Source organism: Hyla sarda, chromosome 11, assembly GCF_029499605.1.
Source record: "Hyla sarda isolate aHylSar1 chromosome 11, aHylSar1.hap1, whole genome shotgun sequence".
NCBI lineage: Eukaryota > Metazoa > Chordata > Amphibia > Anura > Hylidae > Hyla > Hyla sarda.
The window spans coordinates 65,708,746-65,720,992 of NC_079199.1; the positions used below are offsets into that span (position 1 = coordinate 65,708,746).

General features: G+C 41.0%; 1 pseudogene; it reads left to right on the forward strand.

The window, feature by feature from the left end:
- The first annotated feature begins 4,730 nt into the window (after positions 1-4,730).
- LOC130296093 (U2 spliceosomal RNA) lies at positions 4,731-4,942 on the forward strand (annotated as a pseudogene).
- Positions 4,943-12,247: the final 7,305 nt, after the last annotated feature.

The window sequence follows — 12,247 nt, forward strand, 5'->3', positions numbered from 1 at the left end:
CCACGACGTGGAGGCCATCCAGGAGGCCTGGCGCCTTATGAACTGTTTTAAGGACGCAGTGTGGCTTGCCAGGAACCGCCTCGTGATCAACAGGGAAAACATGTCCGTCCGGGACTACCGCAGGTTCATCAAGAACCTGCTTAGAGACTATTCCATCTTGGACAGCTCGGTCGTTGATGAGGAAGAAGAGGAGTGAAGACCCCTCTCCTTCTCCCATGTCTCCCTGAAGATACAGCCCAACAGTTTGGCCCTGTGATCCGCCCCCTCCCTACCCCCACATAGTCGCCCACACCCCTACCCCGATCACAGATTGTATTATTTGGTTTTTGTTTGATCTCTTGTGCTTTTCTATTGCAGGATTGAGCTGAATGTTAGAGTAGCATGGTGTGCGATGTATAGCTTAGGGAACCTTTGCTGTGTATTGTACTATCATGCTTTGTGTGACTGTAATTTATTGTACGACTTGTAATGACTGAACGGTAAATAAAGCTCTTTCAGTCTGTTTATATCAGTTTAATATCTGATATGTCCCCTATCTGATAGCATATATTAAATGCACCACCAGGTTTCAGTGTTGGAAAGAAAGATTATCTGTTTATTTGCTGCAGCTGCTTGCTGGCTAGTCCAGTGGGCCCCTACTGCAGGCAATAGACAATAGGTGGTGCCTATGTGCCTAGATGGATAGGACATCAGCTATGAGGCATTTGTTTGTACAAACTGCTGCTCACAACTAATGTTGTAATATAGTGTCTCCATCTGCTGGTGGTATTGAATAAGCAATAGTGCAATGATAGGGTCTGAAAAAGAAGAAAAATAAGAAGCAGCAGCATAGGAAAGAAGGAAAACATGGAGAGAAGAAAAAAAGAAGGTAAAAATGAGGTGAAAACATGTTTAAAAAAGTATTTCCATCTCTCTCTCTCTCTCTCTCTATGTATATACATATATATATATATATATATATATATATATATATATATTTAAAAGAAAAAAAAATTATATATATATATATATATATATATATATACATATAGAGAGAGAGAGATAAATATATATAGAGATAGATGGGTGGATAGATGGATAGATAGATAGATAGATAGATAGACATACATACACACATACACACATACATACATACATACATACATATGTGTGTATTGTTGGAGTTGCAAACATGGGTGCACTTGACAAACTCAGTGCGGCTATTCCCCATTGAAAGATTGTTGCACCCAGGACCCTTAGCACTGGGATATGCTACTCAATACCACTGGCATGGCCAGGTGTAAACAACATCTGACCTTTGTTGTGTATGTAACCATGGAGATTGTGATGTCGCCTAGGCCCACCAAAGAACAGCCTTGTCAGAAGCAGCACTGCCATGAGCAGAAGTAGCAGCACCATAGGTTGTCAAATAAGTTGGATTTAACCAAGACAAGTGAGTCCAATAGGATGCAGGTATGTCCTCTATCCTTACAGCTTCCCGTGGCTGTTGGTTTTATACCGTTTGGGGACAGCCAAGGAGGCGTCAGCAGGCAACACAGGTAAGTGTGTGCTTGTATGTGTGTGTGTGTGGCTGTGTGTGTGTGTGTTTCCTATGCAGATCCTAAACCCAGTATCAAATGCATGTAGGAGGAGTAAGAAGGGTTCCTGCCAAAGCCAGGTTATGGATTGCATTTAAAAATGGTCCATCAGAGTGAAATGGACTCCCATCTTCCTGCTTAGCAATAATGATATGGGTTTAGGGTCTGCTGTGTGTACTGGTGGGTGACTGCCACCCAGCCAGAGTGTGTATGGGAGGCTGCCAGCCAGCCTCCCTTCCTACAAGTAATGATGGTGCATGTGAAGGGGACAGCGTTGGTTCCTCCCCTTTCACAGTTATCACTTCTCATCCTTCCTTTTGGCTGGTATCAAATGTGGTGTCTGTTTATATCAGTTTAATATCTGATATGTCCCCTATCTGATAGCATATGTTAAATGCACCACCAGGTTTCAGTGTTGGAAAGAAAGATTATCTGTTTATTTGCTGTAGCTGCTTGCTGTCTAGTCCAGTGGGTCCCTACTGCAGGCAATAGACAATAGGTAGTGCCTATGTGCCTAGGTGGATAGGACATCAGCTATGAGGCATTTGTTTGTACAAACTGCTGCTCACAACTAATGTTGTAATATAGTGTCTCCATCTGCTGGTGGTATTGAATAAGCAATAGTGCAATGATAGGGTCTGAAAAAGAAGAAAAATAAGAAGCAGCAGCATAGGAAAGAAGGAAAACATGGAGAGAAGAAAAAAAGAAGGTAAAAATGAGGTGAAAACATGTTTAAAAAAGTATTTCCATCTCTCTCTCTCTCTATATGTATATACATATATATATATATATATATATATATATATATATATTTAAAAGAAAAAAAAAAAAATATATATATATATATATATACATATAGAGAGAGAGAGATAAATACATATAGAGATAGATGGGTGGATAGATAGATAGATAGATAGATAGACATACATACACACATACACACATACATACATACATACATACATATGTGTGTATTGTTGGAGTTGCAAACATGGGTGCACTTGACAAACTCAGTGCGGCTATTCCCCATTGAAAGATTGTTGCACCCAGGACCCTTAGCACTGGGATATGCTACTCAATACCACTGGCATGGCCAGGTGTAAACAACATCTGACCTTTGTTGTGTATGTAACCATGGAGATTGTGATGTCGCCTAGGCCCACCAAAGAACAGCCTTGTCAGAAGCAGCACTGCCATGAGCAGAAGTAGCAGCACCATAGGTTGTCAAATAAGTTGGATTTAACCAAGACAAGTGAGTCCAATAGGATGCAGGTATGTCCTCTATCCTTACAGCTTCCCGTGGCTGTTGGTTTTATACCGTTTGGGGACAGCCAAGGAGGCGTCAGCAGGCAACACAGGTAAGTGTGTGCTTGTGTGTGTGTGTGTGTGTTTCCTATGCAGATCCTAAACCCAGTATCAAATGCAAGTAGGAGGAGTAAGAAGGGTTCCTGCCAAAGCCAGGTTATGGATTGCATTTAAAAATGGTCCATTAGAGTGAAATGGACTCCCATCTTCCTGCTTAGCAATAATGATATGGGTTTAGGGTCTGCTGTATGTACTGGTGGGTGACTGCCACCCAGCCAGAGTGTGTATGGGAGGCTGCCAGCCAGCCTCCCTTCCTACAAGTAGTGATGGTGCATGTGAAGGGGACAGCGTTGGTTCCTCCCCTTTCACAGTTATCACTTCTCATCCTTCCTTTTGGCTGGTATCAAATGTGGTGTCTGTTTATATCAGTTTAATATCTGATATGTCCCCTATCTGGTAGCATATATTAAGTGCACCACCAGGTTTCAGTGTTGGAAAGAAAGATTACCTGTTTATTTGCTGCTGCTGCTGCTGCAGCTGCTTGCTGGCTAGTCCAGTGGGTCCCTACTGCAGGCAAAAGACAATAGGTGGTGCCTATGTGCCTAGGTGGATAGGACATCAGCTATGAGGCATTTGTTTGTACAAACTGCTGCTCACAACTAATGTTGTAATATAGTGTCTCCATCTGCTGGTGGTATTGAATAAGCAATAGTGCAATGATAGGGTCTGAAAAAGAAGAAAAATAAGAAGCAGCAGCATAGGAAAGAAGGAAAACATGGAGAGAAGAAAAAAAGAAGGTAAAAATGAGGTGAAAACATGTTTAAAAAAGTATTTCCATCTCTCTCTCTCTATATATGTATATACATATATCTATATATATATATATATATATATATATATTTAAAAGAAAAAAAAATTATTATATATATATATATATATATATATATATATATATATACATATATATAGAGAGAGAGAGAGATAAATATATATAAGATAGATGGGTGGATAGATAGATAGATAGATAGATAGATAGACATACATACACACATACACACATACACACATACACACATACACACATACACACATACATACATACATATGTGTGTATTGTTGGAGTTGCAAACATGGGTGCACTTGACAAACTCAGTGCGGCTATTCCCCATCGAAAGATTGTTGCACCCAGGACCCTTAGCACTGGGATATGCTACTCAATACCACTGGCATGGCCAGGTGTAAACAACATCTGACCTTTGTTGTGTATGTAACCATGGAGATTGTGATGTCGCCTAGGCCCACCAAAGAACACCCTTGTCAGAAGCAGCACTGCCATGAGCAGAAGTAGCAGCACCATAGGTTGTCAAATAAGTTGGATTTAACCAAGACAAGTGAGTCCAATAGGATGCAGGTATGTCCTCTATCCTTACAGCTTCCCGTGGCTGTTGGTTTTATACCGTTTGGGGACAGCCAAGGAGGCGTCAGCAGGCAACACAGGTAAGTGTGTGCTTGTATGTGTGTGTGTGTGTGTGTGTGTGTGTGTGTGTGTGTGTGTTTCCTATGCAGATCCTAAACCCAGTATCAAATGCAAGTAGGAGGAGTAAGAAGGGTTCCTGCCAAAGCCAGGTTATGGATTGCATTTAAAAATGGTCCATCAGAGTGAAATGGACTCCCATCTTCCTGCTTAGCAATAATGATATGGGTTTAGGATCTGCTGTGTGTACTGGTGGGTGACTGCCACCCAGCCAGAGTGTGTATGGGAGGCTGCCAGCCAGCCTCCCTTCCTACAAGTAATGATGGTGCATGTGAAGGGGACAGCGTTGGTTCCTCCCCTTTCACAGTTATCACTTCTCATCCTTCCTTTTGGCTGGTATCAAATGTAGTGTCTGTTTATATCAGTTTAATATCTGATATGTCCCCTATCTGATAGCATATATTAAATGCACCACCAGGTTTCAGTGTTGGAAAGAAAGATTATCTGTTTATTTGCTGCAGCTGCTTGCTGGCTAGTCCAGTGGGCCCCTACTGCAGGCAATAGACAATAGGTGGTGCCTATGTGCCTATGTGGATAGGACATCAGCTATGAGGCATTTGTTTGTACAAACTGCTGCTCACAACTAATGTTGTAATATAGTGTCTCCATCTGCTGGTGGTATTGAATAAGCAATAGTGCAATGATAGGGTCTGAAAAAGAAGAAAAATAAGAAGCAGCAGCATAGGAAAGAAGGAAAACATGGAGAGAAGAAAAAAAGAAGGTAAAAATGAGGTGAAAACATGTTTAAAAAAGTATTTCCATCTCTCTCTCTCTATATGTATACACATATATATATATATATATATATATATATATTTAAAAGAAAAAAAAATTATATATATATATATATATATACATATAGAGAGAGAGAGAGAGAGATAAATATATATAAGATAGATGGGTGGATAGATAGATAGATAGATAGATAGATAGATACACATACATACATACATACATACGTGTGTATTGTTGGAGTTGCAAACATGGGTGCACTTGACAAACTCAGTGCGGCTATTCCCCATTGAAAGATTGTTGCACCCAGGACCCTTAGCACTGGGATATGCTACTCAATACCACTGGCATGGCCAGGTGTAAACAACATCTGACCTTTGTTGTGTATGTAACCATGGAGATTGTGATGTCGCCTAGGCCCACCAAAGAACAGCCTTGTCAGAAGCAGCACTGCCATGAGCAGAAGTAGCAGCACCATAGGTTGTCAAATAAGTTGGATTTAACCAAGACAAGTGAGTCCAATAGGATGCAGGTATGTCCTCTATCCTTACAGCTTCCCGTGGCTGTTGGTTTTATACCGTTTGGGGACAGCCAAGGAGGCGTCAGCAGGCAACACAGGTAAGTGTGTGCTTGTGTGTGTGTGTGTGTTTCCTATGCAGATCCTAAACCCAGTATCAAATGCAAGTAGGAGGAGTAAGAAGGGTTCCTGCCAAAGCCAGGTTATGGATTGCATTTAAAAATGGTCCATCAGAGTGAAATGGACTCCCATCTTCCTGCTTAGCAATAATGATATGGGTTTAGGGTCTGCTGTGTGTACTGGTGGGTGACTGCCACCCAGCCAGAGTGTGTATGGGAGGCTGCCAGCCAGCCTCCCTTCCTACAAGTAGTGATGGTGCATGTGAAGGGGACAGCGTTGGTTCCTCCCCTTTCACAGTTATCACTTCTCATCCTTCCTTTTGGCTGGTGTCAAATGTGGTGTCTGTTTATATCAGTTTAATATCTGATATGTCCCCTATCTGGTAGCATATATTAAGTGCACCACCAGGTTTCAGTGTTGGAAAGAAAGATTACCTGTTTATTTAGTGCTGCAGCTGCTTGCTGGCTAGTCCAGTGGGTCCCTACTGCAGGCAAAAGACAATAGGTGGTGCCTATGTGCCTAGGTAGATAGGACATCAGCTATGAGGCATTTGTTTGTACAAACTGCTGCTCACAACTAATGTTGTAATATAGTGTCTCCATCTGCTGGTGGTATTGAATAAGCAATAGTGCAATGATAGGGTCTGAAAAAGAAGAAAAATAAGAAGCAGCAGCATAGGAAAGAAGGAAAACATGGAGAGAAGAAAAAAAGAAGGTAAAAATGAGGTGAAAACATGTTTAAAAAAGTATTTCCATCTCTCTCTCTCTCTATATGTATATACATATATATATATATATATATATATATATATATATATATATATTTAAAAGAAAAAAAAATTATATATATATATATATATATATATATATATATATATATACATATATATAGAGAGAGAGATAAATATATATAGAGATAGATGGGTGGATAGATAGATAGATAGACATACATACACACATACACACATACACACATACACACATACACACATACACACATACACACATACACACATACACACATACATACATACATACATACATACATACATATGTGTGTATTGTTGGAGTTGCAAACATGGGTGCACTTGACAAACTCAGTGCGGCTATTCCCCATTGAAAGATTGTTGCACCCAGGACCCTTAGCACTGGGATATGCTACTCAATACCACTGGCATGGCCAGGTGTAAACAACATCTGACCTTTGTTGTGTATGTAACCATGGAGATTGTGATGTCGCCTAGGCCCACCAAAGAACAGCCTTGTCAGAAGCAGCACTGCCATGAGCAGAAGTAGCAGCACCATAGGTTGTCAAATAAGTTGGATTTAACCAAGACAAGTGAGTCCAATAGGATGCAGGTATGTCCTCTATCCTTACAGCTTCCCGTGGCTGTTGGTTTTATACCGTTTGGGGACAGCCAAGGAGGCGTCAGCAGGCAACACAGGTAAGTGTGTGCTTGTATGTGTGTGTGTGTGTGTGTGTGTGTGTGTGTTTCCTATGCAGATCCTAAACCCAGTATCAAATGCAAGTAGGAGGAGTAAGAAGGGTTCCTGCCAAAGCCAGGTTATGGATTGCATTTAAAAATGGTCCATCAGAGTGAAATGGACTCCCATCTTCCTGCTTAGCAATAATGATATGGGTTTAGGGTCTGCTGTGTGTACTGGTGGGTGACTGCCACCCAGCCAGAGTGTGTATGGGAGGCTGCCAGCCAGCCTCCCTTCCTACAAGTAATGATGGTGCATGTGAAGGGGACAGCGTTGGTTCCTCCCCTTTCACAGTTATCACTTCTCATCCTTCCTTTTGGCTGGTATCAAATGTGGTGTCTGTTTATATCAGTTTAATATATGATATGTCCCCTATCTGATAGCATATATTAAATGCACCACCAGGTTTCAGTGTTGGAAAGAAAGATTATCTGTTTATTTGCTGCAGCTGCTTGCTGGCTAGTCCAGTGGGCCCCTAATGCAGGCAATAGACAATAGGTGGTGCCTATGTGCCTAGGTGGATAGGACATCAGCTATGAGGCATTTGTTTGTACAAACTGCTGCTCACAACTAATGTTGTAATATAGTGTCTCCATCTGCTGGTGGTATTGAATAAGCAATAGTGCAATGATAGGGTCTGAAAAAGAAGAAGCAGCAGCATAGGAAAGAAGGAAAACATGGAGAGAAGAAAAAAAGAAGGTAAAAATGAGGTGAAAACATGTTTAAAAAAGTATTTCCATCTCTCTCTCTCTCTATATATATATATATTTAAAAGAAAAAAAAATTATATATATATATATATATATATATACATATAGAGAGAGAGAGAGATAAATATATATATAGAGATAGATGGGTGGATAGATAGATAGATAGATAGACATACATACACACATACACACATACACACATACATACATACATACATACATATGTGTGTATTGTTGGAGTTGCAAACATGGGTGCACTTGACAAACTCAGTGCGGCTATTCCCCATTGAAAGATTGTTGCACCCAGGACCCTTAGCACTGGGATATGCTACTCAATACCACTGGCATGGCCAGGTGTAAACAACATCTGACCTTTGTTGTGTATGTAACCATGGAGATTGTGATGTCGCCTAGGCCCACCAAAGAACAGCCTTGTCAGAAGCAGCACTGCCATGAGCAGAAGTAGCAGCACCATAGGTTGTCAAATAAGTTGGATTTAACCAAGACAAGTGAGTCCAATAGGATGCAGGTATGTCCTCTATCCTTACAGCTTCCCGTGGCTGTTGGTTTTATACCGTTTGGGGACAGCCAAGGAGGCGTCAGCAGGCAACACAGGTAAGTGTGTGCTTGTATGTGTGTGTGTGTGTGTGTGTGTGTTTCCTATGCAGATCCTAAACCCAGTATCAAATGCAAGTAGGAGGAGTAAGAAGGGTTCCTGCCAAAGCCAGGTTATGGATTGCATTTAAAAATGGTCCATCAGAGTGAAATGGACTCCCATCTTCCTGCTTAGCAATAATGATATGGGTTTAGGGTCTGCTGTGTGTACTGGTGGGTGACTGCCACCCAGCCAGAGTGTGTATGGGAGGCTGCCAGCCAGCCTCCCTTCCTACAAGTAGTGATGGTGCATGTGAAGGGGACAGCGTTGGTTCCTCCCCTTTCACAGTTATCACTTCTCATCCTTCCTTTTGGCTGGTATCAAATGTGGTGTCTGTTTATATCAGTTTAATATCTGATATGTCCCCTATCTGATAGCAGATATTAAGTGCACCACCAGGTTTCAGTGTTGGAAAGAAAGGTTATCTGTTTATTTGCTGCAGCTGCAGCTGCTTGCTGGCTAGTCCAGTGGGCCCCTACTGCAGGCAAAAGACAATAGGTGGTGCCTATGTGCCTAGGTGGATAGGACATCAGCTATGAGGCATTTGTTTGTACAAACTGCTGCTCACAACTAATGTTGTAATAAAGTGTCTCCATCTGCTGGTGGTATTGAATAAGCAATAGTGCAATGATAGGGTTTGAAAAAGAAGAAAAATAAGAAGCAGCAGCATAGGAAAGAAGGAAAACATGGAGAGAAGAAAAAAAGAAGGTAAAAATGAGGTGAAAACATGTTTAAAAAAGTATTTCCATCTCTCTCTCTCTCTATATGTATATACATATATATATATATATATATATATATATATTTAAAAGAAAAAAAAATTATATATATATATATATATATATATATATATATATATATATACATATATATAGAGAGAGAGATAAATATATATAGAGATAGTTGGGTGGATAGATAGATAGATAGATAGATAGATAGATAGATAGATACACATACATACATACATACATACATACGTGAGTATTGTTGGAGTTGCAAACATGGGTGCACTTGACAAACTCAGTGCGGCTATTCCCCATTGAAAGATTGTTGCACCCAGGACCCTTAGCACTGGGATATGCTACTCAATAACACTGGCATGGCCAGGTGTAAACAACATCTGACCTTTGTTGTGTATGTAACCATGGAGATTGTGATGTCGCCTAGGCCCACCAAAGAACAGCCTTGTCAGAAGCAGCACTGCCATGAGCAGAAGTAGCAGCACCATAGGTTGTCAAATAAGTTGGATTTAACCAAGACAAGTGAGTCCAATAGGATGCAGGTATGTCCTCTATCCTTACAGCTTCCCGTGGCTGTTGGTTTTATACCGTTTGGGGACAGCCAAGGAGGCGTCAGCAGGCAACACAGGTAAGTGTGTGCTTGTGTGTGTGTGTGTGTGTTTCCTATGCAGATCCTAAACCCAGTATCAAATGCAAGTAGGAGGAGTAAGAAGGGTTCCTGCCAAAGCCAGGTTATGGATTGCATTTAAAAATGGTCCATCAGAGTGAAATGGACTCCCATCTTCCTGCTTAGCAATAATGATATGGGTTTAGGGTCTGCTGTGTGTACTGGTGGGTGACTGCCACCCAGCCAGAGTGTGTATGGGAGGCTGCCAGCCAGCCTCCTTTCCTACAAGTAGTGATGGTGCATGTGAAGGGGACAGCGTTGGTTCCTCCCCTTTCACAGTTATCACTTCTCATCCTTCCTTTTGGCTGGTATCAAATGTGGTGTCTGTTTATATCAGTTTAACATCTGATATGTCCCCTATCTGGTAGCATATATTAAGTGCACCACCAGGTTTCAGTGTTGGAAAGAAAGATTACCTGTTTATTTGCTGCTGCAGCTGCTTGCTGGCTAGTCCAGTGGGTCCCTACTGCAGGCAAAAGACAATAGGTGGTGCCTAGGTGGATAGGACATCAGCTATGAGGCATTTGTTTGTACAAACTGCTGCTCACAACTAATGTTGTAATATAGTGTCTCCATCTGCTGGTGGTATTGAATAAGCAATAGTGCAATGATAGGGTCTGAAAAAGAAGAAAAATAAGAAGCAGCAGCATATGAAAAAAGGAGGAAAGAAGGAAAACATGGAGAGAAGAAAAAAAAGAAGGTAAAAATGAGGTGAAAACATGTTTAAGAAAGTATTTCCATCTCTCTCTCTCTATATATGTATTTATATATATATATATATATATATATATATATTTAAAAGAAAAAAAAATTATATATATACATATATACATATAGAGAGAGAGAGATAAATATATATAGAGATAGATGGGTGGATAGATAGATAGATAGATAGATAGAGAGATACACATACACACATACACACATACACACATACACACATACATACATACATAGATATGTGTGTATTGTTGGAGTTGCAAACATGGGTGCACTTGACAAACTCAGTGCGGCTATTCCCCATTGAAAGATTGTTGCACCCAGGACCCTTAGCACTGTGATATGCTACTCAATACCACTGGCATGGCCAGGTGTAAACAACATCTGACCTTTGTTGTGTATGTAACCATGGAGATTGTGATGTCGCCTAGGCCCACCAAAGAACAGCCTTGTCAGAAGCAGCACTGCCATGAGCAGAAGTAGCAGCACCATAGGTTGTCAAATAAGTTGGATTTAACCAAGACAAGTGAGTCCAATAGGATGCAGGTATGTCCTCTATCCTTACAGCTTCCCGTGGCTGTTGGTTTTATACCGTTTGGGGACAGCCAAGGAGGCGTCAGCAGGCAACACAGGTAAGTGTGTGCTTGTATGTGTGTGTGTGTGTGTGTGTGTGTGTGTGTGTGTGTGTGTTTCCTATGCAGATCCTAAACCCAGTATCAAATGCAAGTAGGAGGAGTAAGAAGGGTTCCTGCCAAAGCCAGGTTATGGATTGCATTTAAAAATGGTCCATCAGAGTGAAATGGACTCCCATCTTCCTGCTTAGCAATAATGATATGGGTTTAGGGTCTGCTGTGTGTACTGGTGGGTGACTGCCACCCAGCCAGAGTGTGTATGGGAGGCTGCCAGCCAGCCTCCCTTCCTACAAGTAATGATGGTGCATGTGAAGGGGACAGCGTTGGTTCCTCCCCTTTCACAGTTATCACTTCTCATCCTTCCTTTTGGCTGGTATCAAATGTGGTGTCTGTTTATATCAGTTTAATATCTGATATGTCCCCTATCTGATAGCATATATTAAATGCACCACCAGGTTTCAGTGTTGGAAAGAAAGATTATCTGTTTATTTGCTGCAGCTGTTTGCTGGCTAGTTCAGTGGTCCCCTACTGCAGGCAATAGACAATAGGTGGTGCCTATGTGCCTAGGTGGATAGGACATCAGCTATGAGGCATTTGTTTGTACAAACTGCTGCTCACAACTAATGTTGTAATATAGTGTCTCCATCTGCTGGTGGTATTGAATAAGCAATAGTGCAATGATAGGGTCTGAAAAAGAAGAAAAATAAGAAGCAGCAGCATAGGAAAGAAGGAAAACATGGAGAGAAGAAAAAAAGAAGGTAAAAATGAGGTGAAAACATGTTTAAAAAAGTATTTCCATCTCTCTCTCTCTCTCTATATATATATATATTTAAAAGAAAAAAAAATTACATATA